This window comes from Neomonachus schauinslandi, chromosome 1 (genome assembly GCF_002201575.2).
Source record: "Neomonachus schauinslandi chromosome 1, ASM220157v2, whole genome shotgun sequence".
Classification (NCBI taxonomy): Eukaryota; Metazoa; Chordata; class Mammalia; order Carnivora; family Phocidae; genus Neomonachus; species Neomonachus schauinslandi.
In genome coordinates this window covers 57,686,900-57,700,037 of record NC_058403.1, presented here as the reverse complement: position 1 = coordinate 57,700,037, position 13,138 = coordinate 57,686,900, and the positions used below count along the sequence as shown (strand labels likewise).

The 13,138-nt window shown below is 50.2% G+C and overlaps 1 protein-coding gene across 2 annotated transcripts in view; it reads right to left on the bottom strand.

Moving 5' to 3' along the window:
• The window catches only part of BOC (BOC cell adhesion associated, oncogene regulated), a 69,847-nt gene extending 57,803 nt beyond the window's left edge, over positions 1-12,044 (bottom strand). For both annotated transcript variants that reach the window (XM_021692521.1, XM_021692520.1), the window contains exons 1-2: positions 11,615-12,044; positions 7,423-7,514 (exon numbers count right to left, since the gene is read on the bottom strand). The gene's annotated coding sequence lies outside the window, so the exon portion shown is untranslated. The remainder of the gene's footprint in view (positions 1-7,422; positions 7,515-11,614) is intronic.
• Positions 12,045-13,138: the final 1,094 nt, after the last annotated feature.

Sequence of the window (13,138 nt, the reverse complement as noted above, 5' to 3'; positions counted from 1 at the left end):
GACGCCACCGGGACCTGGACAGGGCTGACAGCAGTGACTGCAGAGGCTGGGGGACATGTGGCTGGCCAGTGGATGTGGGTGTGAAGGAGTGCTGCCTGCCTGGGGGAAGCTCACTTCCCCACCCTCCTTCTCCGGCTCCAAAGCAAGTAAAACAAACTACTGAGGAGGAAGACAAACAGCCCCATGTGCTCCTCCTGTCTCTGTTTAGGAATGGGATGGGAAGGTCTGCACAGCTGATACCTCCAGATGTGGAACCAAAACACAGGCAGCTCCTGACAGTTCACCAGCCTGGGCTAAACTCCGGTAGCACCGGGGCCAGGGAGATGATGAAGGAATGGGACTCGCGGGCTCTGGTCAAGTGGGTCTCAGCACAGGGCTTTTATTCCAGATGGATGTGTGCATGTGGGGGAGGGGGAGGCGATGGGGACAGAAGGCCGTGTTTAAAACCGGAGGAGACTGCCAAGTAAAAGAAGCCAACCTGGAAACAGTATATACTGTGTGGTTCCAACTATAGGACAGTCTGGCAAAGACAAAACTATGAAGACAGTAATAAAGAGCGCTGGTTGCCAGGGATTGGGGGACGGAAAGAGAGCGGGCCTAGTAAGTGGAGCATAGGGAATTTTAAGGCAGTGAAGCTATTATTCTGTATGGTACTGCAATGGCGAATAGTTGTTATTATGCATTTGTCAAAATCCATAGAGTGTATAATACAGATAGTCAATGTAAACCACGTGCTTTAGTTAATAACAACGTATCTATATTGGCTTATCAACTATACAACTGTAACAAACGTACTGCACCAACATCTGAATACTAGGGTAGAACAGGCCTGGGGTCAGGGGTATGTGGCAACTCTGTATTTTTTACTTAATTTTTTTCTGTTAACTGAAAATTGCAAGAAAAAAAAGCTATTCATTTTTAAGAGTGAAAAAAAAATAAAAAACTGAAGGAGGAAGCTCAGGCCTTCAGCTTCCTGAGATGCTGTAGATGTTGGGTCTGGGATCTTGGTAGTATAATTTCTCAGGCACATTTGTTGTCAGCACAAGACCTCCTGGGATCTTTAGCCCTATTTTTATTCTTCCTCAGCTTCTAAATCTAGAAGCAAGTCAGAAGTGACTGAGAGGCAATTTGAAGTCAGATCTGTCCCCCTCTGGGCACACATCCAATCATGCTATCCCTTGTACACAGCTGTCAGCTCTCCAGCAGCAGAGACCATCTCTGTGGCCTGTGTGCCTAGCATGGGGCCTGACACCCCCCCTCCCCCCGGCCCTCATGTGTGGGGGGAACTGAACTATTCTCGAATGCATCACGTTCCTCATGTCCCCGACTTGTGGTTCCAAACTCGATTCAACAGAGCTCCAATTCAACTCAGGTCACTGTGATACCCGAAGGGAGCAGCAAAATGGATAGTTGAGGCACACTGAGGCAATCCCAGGTGAACAACTAGACTGTGGGACTCGGTGGAATGAGAGAAGGTGCCTAGCCAGGCTTAGCACGCGCTGGGCATAAAGTACACGCTCCATAAATCCCTCTGACACGAGTGACGAGGGCGGGCCGGAGCAGGCATCCGCTCTTATGCCGCCCTTACAGGTGGGACAGCGGGCACACCCATGGACCATCCTGAGTCAGTCACCTTGAGGAAGAAGGAAGAACTGGGCTAGTCTGTCGTGGCCTAGGACACAGCTCCCTGGCATTTCTGAACCAGACGCTCGAATATTATTAGAATTCTCTGCACCACTCTCCCACGTACTCCCATATACATATACCCAGAACGCATTTTTCTTCTATAAATCCATATGTAATTATTTGATTTTGTTGGAAACTCATATCACACCTCTTTTGAAATTCAGAAAAGCCCTGCAGACTAGTGGGGGTAAAAATGAACACCAGTTACATATTAGATTCTAATCGAGGCACAGGAAAGACAGTGAGAAAAAAAAAAGTCCCTGGTCTCATGGATCTTTCATTCTGGAGGAGAAGCAGGCAGCAAGCAAATGGACAAATGGATACCTGTCAGCAGGTGATAACCGAGGGAAAATAAACTAGGCTGAAGGGAGAGAGAATGACGAATTAATAAAGGGCAGCTAGGTTCAGGTTAGTTAAGGAAGGCAAAGAAGTCACTCAGCTAGCTGAGTTGCAGGAGCAGCAAGGAGGCCAAGGGGAGGGGGGAGGTGAAGGCAGAGCTGAAAGGGGTGGGGCTGAGGGCACTGAAGGCTTTAGAATTTTCTCTGAATTAAACAGGACCCCCTGGAGAGTTCTGAGCAGAGAAGTGACCTCCTCTGGCTTCTCCGTTGGAAGCTGAAACTGGCTTCTCAATGTGGACAGACTTAAGGGCAGGGAGGTCAGGAGAGTGGGGGCGGAAGCAGGCAGAACCCTGAGGAAGCTACTGCGATAGTCCCATAGTCCGGGGAAGAAGCGGTGGAAGACCCGGGTGGTAAGAAGTTGCAGGATTCTGGATGTATTTTAAAGGTAAAGCCAATATTATTTGTCAATTTAAAGTGGAGTGTGAGAGAAAGAACAGAATCAAACCTGATGCCAAGGTTTCCGGCCTCACAGGCAGAATGGAAGATGCTGAACTGGGAAGAAGCAGAGGAGGAGGCTGGGTGGGAACTCTCTTCCTACTGACCAGGTCTGAGGACACCTGAGGGTGCACTGGGCAGGGCTTTGTCCCACTGTGGGCTCCTCTCTGTCCCCATCTGCTCACTCCTTTATCCCTGCAGAGCCTTGAGCAGCAGGGGTCCCATCGGCACAGCCTTCCCCCTAGTCCTCCTTCCAGCTGTCCAATCCATCAGTAACCCTCACTTCCCGCTACTCCTCTTTCCTTTCCTCCCAACAGCCGCCTTCTCCTGAATGCACACCATGTGCTTCATAAATGCATTATATGCCATTTCTTGCTTCTCTTTACAACAACCTTAAGAAATTGGGATTTCAGAGTCCAGGTAACTAGCCCAGGGTCATATACCTAGGCACTGGCAAGGCCACGATGCAAATCCAGGCCTTTCTGGATCCAAAGCCCGCACTTAACCAGGATGCCACACAATCTCCAACTTGCGAGTGGCCCTTGAAATACTGTTTCCTCCTGAACAACTTTCTAGTAAGATTCACCCCAGACTCTGTCCTCTCAGAGGGGTCGCTCCAGACACTCCCCCAGACTCCTCTGTTCTTCCCTCCCTCGGGAAGAATGTTAACCAGGATCCCCTCTCCATGAGATCTTTTCCTCCCCCAACTCCCGCCAGACCTGGAGATACCCCCACTGCCTCTTCCTGCAAGAGGGAGAAAGACAGCTTGTCCGGAGCTCAGGAAGCTCGGATGAAGTGCCTCTAGTCCAGGCCCCTGCCCTCAGAAACCAGAGACACAACTGCAGAAGCAGATGCAGCCCATATGGCCATGCTCTGACCTCTGGCCAGTTCCCTAGCAGGTCTTATTATCTCCTCACTCATCCTGGGCGAGCACAGATGCCAGAGGACTTGGGTTTCTGATGAGGGCAGAAACAGTCCAAATCAGAAGCATTCTCCTGTGCTAGCTCTCTGCATCCTACTAGTGCTCTGAAGGCAGCTTTGTGGGGAGGGGGAAATAAAGGCCCAGAGAGTTTCTGTGATTCCTCTGTTACCCAACTAGTTGGTCACATAATTGTTTCTTAAGCCCAAGTGTCCTGTGTTGTTCCTTGCTGCAAAGCAGAACCCCCTGGCTTCAGGCTGTCCACGTTTGCCACAGAAAGACACGGAACTAAGGGCAGCTCTGAGTCCTCCACAGCCAAGCCTCCACCACTGCCCTCAGCCAGGAGGGAGAGGTCTGTTGAGCTCTCCTGCAGGTAACTGCCTGTAGAATTCTTCCTGCGGGCTGTCCTGGGAGTATCTGCCTACGAGGTACCGTCTCCTGGCAGTTACCTGTCTGTCAAAGCTCTTACCTCCTTCCCCAGGCTATTTTTCTGTGCAAGCTGCCACTTCTCCTGACCAGGAAAAGTATCTGCTGGGCCAAGCACCTTCTCCCCCTCTCCCCACTGAGGGCACAGAGGACCTGCTTGATCAGACTTGCAGAAACCTGAGGAGCAAGTGGATTCAGCCGGCATCTACAGTGGACGCAGAGACTCAGCCAGCCAATTCAGATGATGTCCGGGGGTGGGGAGGGGGGTGCCGGAGATGGGAGAGGCAGGAGACATGTTCTGAGATGAGACCCAGGAGGAGGCGGCTTTCAGAACTGTCTACAAAGCCTGACACACGCTGTGCCACACAGCCTGGCTTCCCTGTGCGGCTGCTGTGCCAGCCAAAGCCTTCCAGCTGTGGTCCCAGTTGTGAGCTCGTGTCTCTTAAGGCAAGTCTCATCAAGGCCCCCACCGGCCCCGTACACTTGTTAGTTGCAAAAGAAACAGTCCTCCCCGCCACTTCCCCCACCCCAAGCCAAGAGGACTCTTCTTAGTGGGAGGGACTGTCTGGGTATTTTCTTCCTGCAAAGCCTGAGTTTTGGAGTCAGCAGTCTTTCGATGAAATCTTGGCTCTGCCACTTACCAGCTGTGAGGGCAGGACAAGTCACTACAGTTCTTTAAGCTTTGGCCCCTTATCTGCAGAACAGGATCATACTGCCCGTCTCCACAGGACTATGGAGGGGCACGTGGGGGGTGTAGGGTAATACCTGTAGGCTTTAGCACAGGACCCAGCACACAGTCGGTGCTCATTAAATGGCAGCTATCATTCTGCACATCACCAGAAGGACAGAAGAGGCAGGGGGGGGCTGCCTCATTGGCACGGGGTTTTCTGGACCTCAGCCTGCCCTCCAGGTCCACAGCTGATTCCCTGAGTGATGGGGTGAGAATAGTAATTCTCCCCTCCCATGATGAAGAGTACCTGCCCCTCCTGTGTGCTTACCCTCTTGAGGGAGCCTTGCCACATAAACACAAGGCTCTGTCTATAAAATCGGGGGAACAAAAATGAACCCCTTCACAATACCACCCTCAGCAACCTTTCCATTTTTTTTTTTTTTTTTCACCAGGGCTCAAGACCTTTGTGGTGTTTCAGTGACAGGGGATTGGCTGCCAACCTTCTTGTTCCCCTTTGGGCAGGAGAGCTGAGCTCCCCCACCCCTCCTCTCTCCCATTGTCAAAGACCACCCAGTGAAACTTGCTGGCAAGCTGCCACAGTCCAGACAGGCAAGAGCCGGGCCTAACCACCCAGCCTCCATCCCTGCAACACAAGTCTAGAGAATGAAAAGCACCTGACCGTGGGGCTTTCACCTGGAGCAGACACAGCCTTCACGATGGCAGACCCTGAGTGGTGTCAAGGAAGGGTGGCAGGTGAGTGCTTGGAAGGCCTGTACATTGGAAGAGTCATTAGAATCTAACTCTTGGCTATAACACAGTAGATTTTTACGTAACTTGTTCACTACAAAACTCCCATTCATAATGACAGAGGTAAATAGCCATGAATTTCCATTGCTTTCTGTGGACTCACTGTGCTGACTGACTGCATTATGAAATCCCCCTCACGTGGACACAGGTACATAAAAAGGAAGAGCTAGCATAACACCACTGTGGGATGATAGTCATTAAGGGCAGAAAGAGAGTCAAGTGGCAGGGATGATCTGTGAAATAATTAAGAGCAGCCTCTGCTTTCATAGAAAAGTAATAAAGCCAGAACCCCCCAATTTTCCTCTCCAATTAACTGTGACCCATACCTAATAAACTTGCTGTGATTGTAATGTTAGGTAAACTCAGACTAGTAAAGGCACCTGGCTGGGACTACTCTGGAAAAATATTGGCAGGGCCAGGGGAGGTAGGGGAACGCTCTATTCCAGAGTCCAATTCCAGCCCTGCTTGGTGGGGGGGCCTCCAAAGTCAGCCAGCTCCGCAGGCCCTCTTCCTCTTACCTATAGCTCCCATCCTGTGTGATAGTTACCTCTCAGCAGCCAAGGAGGTTCCTGGGCAAGTGGAGAGGCCAGCGACTTTTATTTGTCCCTAAAATAAATGTCCCCTCATTGGCTACTCTGGAAAGGATTTCAGAGTTAGCAAACCTGATGCACATGGAGAACAAAGGGCAAATGAAACTGAAAGGTAAAAAGCTGAATTCAGGCATGTTGTTTCTAAAATTCTCAGCTGAAATCTGACATGGATGAGAAAGAATAAAAAAATCACACATTTCTCCTCCCCACCCCTGGACCCCACTGACAGCTATTCAGTAACTAGTTTTAGAATCCTGTCTAAGACTCAAATTTCTGAGATTCTGTATTCAATGCAGAACTTCCAGTTTTTAACTTTCCTAAAATTAACAAAAGTACTCTGAACTTGCAATCTCCTGTTCCAAGAATACTTGAGCCTATCATCTGCTGAAGAAAAGTAAACTTTCAGGGAGAAAATCATGAACACGTACAGGCAAAAGTCAAAGAACAGTCCAGTCCTGCCAGCCCCTCCCACCTATGCTTTAAGACTTAGTCTGAGATACTGACTCTCCTCCCTCAAGAAGCCTTTCTTGATTGACCCTGTCCAAGTACTTGAACACTACAGTTTGTACTGCAGTGTCCCCTTCCCTTCAGTAATGCAATTCTGGATGGTGTGGGCTCTGGTATTGATCTCAGGCATACAGCAAGTGCCCAATAAGAGTTTGTCGAAAGGATGAAGGCTCCAGCCTACACATACATCATCACCCTCATCTTGTCCAATGCTGTCCAAACTCATTTTAGAGAAGAAACTCATTCCTTTGCCATACTTTCTGCTGCTCAGCTCCTTTTGAGTTATTTTTTTTTATTCAACCCTACTTACCCAGGCCATGTTATGTACTTTCCTGTTACTTACCAGGAGAACTAGTTGAGACTTTCCTCAACATTTTCTCTGGCAACCAAATGAGGCTGACTGTATTACTGGCTCTGATCTGTCTCCTATGATTTTCTCTTACTGCCCAATAATCCTGTCCCAAACATCAAAGGCCTTCTTTGAAGATAAGGCCAAATTCACCATTAGGAAAGGAGAAATTATTTCCCAACTTTATTTCAAAAGTTGGGATGACACAGAATCCCTCTGGGTTTTGTGAGATAAACACTGCCCAGTATAGCAGATCACAAGGCATTCGCCGTAATACCACTGACAGAGACATAAACACAGGGCTTTCCTCACCCAAACCTAAGTAGGACTTCTCTACAGCAGCCTCAGACTCCAAATCCCATAGTAAATGGTTTGTATCCAACATGTTGAACAGATTTTCTTGAAGGAAAGGAGGGTTCAAACAGCCAGCCCAAGGGAAAGAGGTCACCACCAGCTCTGACTAAAAGAGTGTCTGAACTGAACTAGAACCAATCTGTCTGGTCCAGATGCCACTCAGAGCCAGACCCTTCTAATGCCAAAGGATGAGAAACACTCTGTCCTCAAGAGGCAACACAAAACATGAAAAAAAAATGACTGACCCAATAGGCCATTAGACTGTGGGCAGAAAACCTCACCTGCTTCTTCTACTTCATTGCTGCTACCCTCAGATGGTGTAAGTGCTGACAAGACTTCATGGGTCATGGGTTCCAGGAAGTTTGTGCTGGGACTGGGGAAAAAGAGAAGTGTCTTATCTTTTGAACAACAAAACAAACAGTTCCAAAGTACTGGCTTTTTATAAGGTGCATTGCTATAAACCATAGTAATTCCTTATTGATCCATTTTATAAATAAGAAAACAGAAAAAGCAGTTTTTCTAAGATCCTAGGCTTCCTTAAATCTTCAGTTACCTGGTCCCCTGTAGAAATGAAATGAACCATGGATTAAGGACAATGATTACATTGAAAAAAGTCTGATCTTAATAAAACCATTACCTTTGCAACCAGCAGCCCATTTTCATCAATATTCAAATATCTCTCAGGAACACATTATTAGCGGGTCTCATACAAAGTAAGGTAGGCTTATAGGAAAGGGGTTTGGGGTGTTAAGGCAGCAAGCAAGGAATGAGCCCAGCAAAAATCAAGGGTCTGCTACTAGACAGGTTCAGGCTGGAGCAGAAGGCTCCAACTGCAGGAATAGTATCATGAGGTGGGACAGAGCCACATGTGAGAGGGCTAAGAAATTTGGGTTGGAAACTTAGACTGTTTCAAGTTGGGTGGTGACTTGTTTATGGGACTGATGGAGGATGGGTGGGGTGATGACAGGTAGCCAGTGGGAAGCCTAGCCATGCGTCGGCAACAATTGTCAAGGGTGTGAAGAAGCACGGTGGCAGCAGGCATGGAAAAGATGGTATAGATGGAAGAAGAAGAAAAGAAAAGGGAACGATGGGGCAAGCTTGGAGAGGACGGCGAACACAGTGGCGGTGGAGATGCAAGCAAGCATCGATGAGTTAGTTCAGTGGTTTGAGTCAGTGTGAATGGAGTCCTCAGAAGAGCCAGGGCTTCAACCCAAGTTCCCTAAACCCCACCGCAGTGCCACTGGAGATGGAGCCTCTAAACCTGACTTCTCACCTTCCTCCTCCCCTTCCCTACCCATACCAACCCTGAGGGCTCCAAGGAGGCAAAAACCCTATTTAGGGAGGCTTTTTGTAAACATGGATTTCTAGATTAAAAACACCCACTTCCATTCCACTCTCCCCCCGCCCCCCACCAGGCCCCAAATATTTGATTCGGTCTCATGAATGATGAACATATGACATGTGGGAGCACTCTTAGGACTTAGGTTGTTCCCACCAATAGTGAAGTAGGTTGGACACATCTGTTCCCTGTGAGTCTCCGGACAAAAATCTCTAGATGCTTCACTGTTGACTACAAAAATGTCTATACTTTTATCACAACTGTGAAAAGTATGTATGTGCATGGAGGAACAAAACCAAGTTGTGTTATACTATGGTAATGTGGGTCATTTAAAAGAACATTTTTTAATTATTAGTAGATGCTTGTGCAATAAATAAAAAGGGGGGGGGGGAGGGTTTAGTTTGGAAAACCATCCTTTAACTAAGAAAGCTTCTTCTCCTGGGGCAAGAAAGCTCCCAGTCCAGGGTCTGATGTACTAGAAATGTTTGCTGAATTGAAGTATGGATATGACAAGAAGTTCTAAATGATAAGGTAAAGAGATTTTTTTAATGTAACAAATCACTTTATTTCCTCTGCTTCCCCAATTTCCACTCCCTTCCTCTTTCTCTTATTTCCCCAGAAAGCAGACTCCAAATGTATAATATCTTTTGGTGCCAGGTTAATACTTCCTTACTCAAGAGGCCAGAAAGTACTGGACATCAATTAACTGGAGCATATGGGTCTTCTTCAGCTTCTTCCCACTTGTTTGAAAGACAGAGAGAAAACCCCTTATTCATTAACCCCATCAGTGACTTTGCTGAAGTCTGAATCCAGACCCCCTAAGGTCTTGTGGCATACTGTGACCAGACTCAATTCTTGCTCTTCTTGCTTAAGCCCTGGGGGTCCCTGGGGAAGTCAACTGAATTATTTAAGGAGTAAAATCCCCTACTCCTTCTTAGGGAATGGAAATCATAGATAAGTTGCAGAAGAGAGCTGGGAGCCCAAACACTTGAAAGAGCACTTCAAAGAAAGGAAAATCTCCAAATCCATTTGGAGGATGGAAAGGAACACCCTCTTATCACAAGTTGGCCAACCAATCCACAGCTAAGCGGGTCCTCTGTACCCCACCCGTAGCTGTGGTCAGTCAAGGGACCAACCACCATGGCCTCTAGCAATCTGTCCAGAGTAAAGCCAGTGTCTGTGTCTTGGGCAATTTCTCCTGAGGAAATGTCTCTTACAATGTTACTCCTCTCAGATCTCTTGAAAGAGGATGAAAGGGACAGTGCCTGACAGCTCAATCCTCAAGATTTCACAGGAATAGACAGCCTCCAGGCTCCTGAAGAGTCAAACTGAGAAATAAAGGGGGGGGGGGCAGTGTCAGCCAAGTGGCACAATGAGGCAATTCTTAACTTCTTTCATTTTTACCTCTTATATAAACTCACTCTAAAACTCATCTGGCAAGAAAATCGTAACTCCACTGCTGTTTCCACCCTGCCTCTGTCCCACTGACCCCAAGGTGCTTCAGGATTACCATGGTAACCTTCTGGGTTTCAATTATGAGACCATTAAAAAGTGCCAATTATAAGACCTCAGAAACGTTCCTGGGAAACTTGTTACACACCTCAAAACGGCCAAGCTCTTGCCTCAGATTCACTTAAGTGAAGTTCAGAAGATAGGTCACCCAGATGTATAGGGGTCCCAGCCCCCACCTCAGTCCAACAAGACTGTGTTATAATATTGTCCACACTGACCAGGAGGAAATGGAGATTGATTTATTGGCTGTAATCAGAGGGATGAAAAAACCATCACAGAGCGGAGCCCTGTAGGGCCCAGTTGTGGAATAAATCAAAAACACTTGCACACTCAAGAATTTTGAAAATTACATTTATTCAATGTTCAATGTTTGCAAAGTTCTGAACAACAAAGAACTAGGTGACAAAGGTGAGTCGGGTACAGGGTACGTGGAGGTGGCACAAAGGCTTGAAACCCAAGCATACTTTTCACTCAGTCCACTTAAAGAGGTAACTGAGTCAAAAACTTCTTCGAACTCTTCTGAACTTGCTAAGAAGGGGTGGGGGAGCGGCAGAATACCCCACCACACCCATAAAGTGCCTGTTTAGGATTGCTGGTGTGTGGTTTGGGTATTCTTAGCTCTACTGCCACATCTCTGGAAGAACACAACAACGCTTCAAGTCACCCTGCCACTGCCACCCCCATCCCCCAAACAAATCCCCAGGGCTCCTTGAAGTCCTCCGAGTCCACCGCCCCTTCCCCCTCAAAAACCTCCTATCACCCGGAAGAGCTAATTAACATTTGGCACCCTGAAAGTTAAGCAAGGCCTTCAGAAATCCAGCAGAAAATTCTGCCTGGGCTCCTTGCCCCTCTCTACAGTCCCTTCCCACCTGTTCCAGGGGTTCATTTCCCCACCTCTCACAGTCACACAAACAAAAACCCTAAGAACACAACTCCAGGAGGATGCTGCGCGCGCGAACCAACACTCACACACTCCCTCTTGCCGCTGCCCCAACGCCACAGACACCTCCGGACACCCCACTTCAGCCTCGCCCCTTGAAGCCCCCCCCCCCCCCCAGGGATGCCCTTCTGGGGGCTGTTTCGCTCCCGGTCCGTTCGGTCCCTCACTTCTGTGTTTTCCCTTTCAAACGCCAGGACGATAAGCCCCCTCCCCCGGAGAGGTCAACGGGTGCTGGGCGGTTCCGGGATCCGCCGACCCCCTGCGGGTTTCTCCCCGCGCCCGGCGCACACAGCCAGGGCACCGGTGTCAAGCTGCCGGGCAAGTTTCGGGGGCGGTCCGGGCCCCGCTTCCACCCGACAAGCTTCCGGGAACGACCCGCTAGTCTGCGCCGCAGGGAAGCAGATGCGGCGGCCCGGGCCCGGCCGCGGCTCTCCGGCGGCCGCTGCCCCGGCACCCCGCGGCCCGCCTCGCTCCAACTTCTCCGTCCCCGCGCCCGGCGCGCCCGCCTCGGCCGCAGCCCCCGCGGGAGTCCGCGGGCCGAGCGCCCGGACAGGATTCTGCCGTCGGCGGCCCCTCGCCCGGCCTGCGACCGCCTCCCGCCGCCCCCCCCCCCCCCGCCCAAACCCAACACAGAAACACAACTTTTTGTGAAAAGAAAACAAACTTCAGGGACGTGACTCACCTCTGGTGCAGCGGCTCCTGGGAAGGGCGAGCGGGGCCCGAGGGCCGGCGCGGTGGGCGCGGAGGGAGCCACACGGCACCGCGCAGTACGGACACACAACCCGCACAGTGACACCCAGGGGCTAACGAAACGGGAGAGCGGCCGCCGCAGGAGCAACAAAGGAGCCCTGGCCCGAGAAGTTGCCGGCCGGGGAGGGAGGGCGCGCGCGGGCGCGTGCGGCTGTGTGCGGCTGTGGCGGGCGTGAGTGTGTGTGTGTGTGTGCGTGTGTGTGTAAGGGTGAGTGTGCGTGTGCGCGCGCGCCGCTGCTGACACCGGCGGGCCGGGGCTCAGGGTCTCTGCGGCAGGAAGCTGGGGTCGCGGCGGCGGCGGCAGCAGGAGGACAAGGCAGGGGACGCCGCGCCCAGCGCACCCGGTCCCTCCATATGGAAGAAGCTTTTTTGGATGACTGAACTCGCAGACAATTCCTTCTTTTGCTTCTCCTGCCTAGGAGCCTCCCATTACCGCGCGAGGCGGAGGAGGAGGGGGAGCAGGGGAGGCGGGGAGGAGGGGGAGGAGCAAAATGGAGCAGAGCAAAAGTCTTGGAAAGGAAAGGAAGCTTGGAGGAAAAGAAAAAAAAAAAAAAAACAGTCCCCCAAACTCAGTTTTCCTCCTAACGCCCATTTTCCTTCTGTTGCGCTCTAGTCCCGCCCTCTTTCCGTGACTTCTCTTTCCCCATACCACGAGCGGTGCCCTCTGCCTTTCTCCCACACCCCTGAACCCTCATTTTCTCTTCAGCTTCACCTCAGACCCTTGCTCTCCAACGCTATCCTCTTCTCTCTCCCAGTCACTTCTCCCCAAGACTTTTTCTGACACCCCTCTCTCAATAGTTTTCTTCTTCATTCTGCAAACTATTGGCTAAAGCATTAAAAGCAAACTTTGTTATTAAATGTCCCCCCTCCCCAGAGTGGGGCAGCGGTTGTCAAGAAAATGATGAGGAAACCAGTCTCGGGGAAGCCCCGACACCACCTACCCCGACTCACCCGGTGGGTTTGGGAGGGAGGGTTTGCCGCGTCCTGCGTTGACAGCGCCCTGCCCTGACCTCCATTCATCATCCCGGGATGGAGAAGCAGGAAAAGGATGAGAACGGGCAGGGAGAGGGAGGGATAGTGGCCATAGAGAGAAGTTAGTTACCTCCGCGTGTGTGTGCGTGTGTGTTAAACCCTCCCTTTAGTGTTGGGCAGAAAACGATTCAGAGTAGCGGTTCTCAAACCTGAGGGGCATCAGAACCTCCTGGAGGCTTACTAAAAACAGATGGCTGGGCCCCGCCCCCAGTTTTCTGATTCAGTAGGGTCTGGGGTGGGCCTGAGAATTTGCATTTCTAGTAAGTTCTCAGGTGAGGCTGCTGCTGCTGACCTAGGGCCAAATTGTAAAAACACTTTTCTAGGGTATTGAGAAGTTAAACATATACTGAGTTGCTGGCAAACTGGGTCCCCTTCTCATTCTTTAGGGATGAAACACAGATTGTGAAGGGTCATTCAAGTCCAC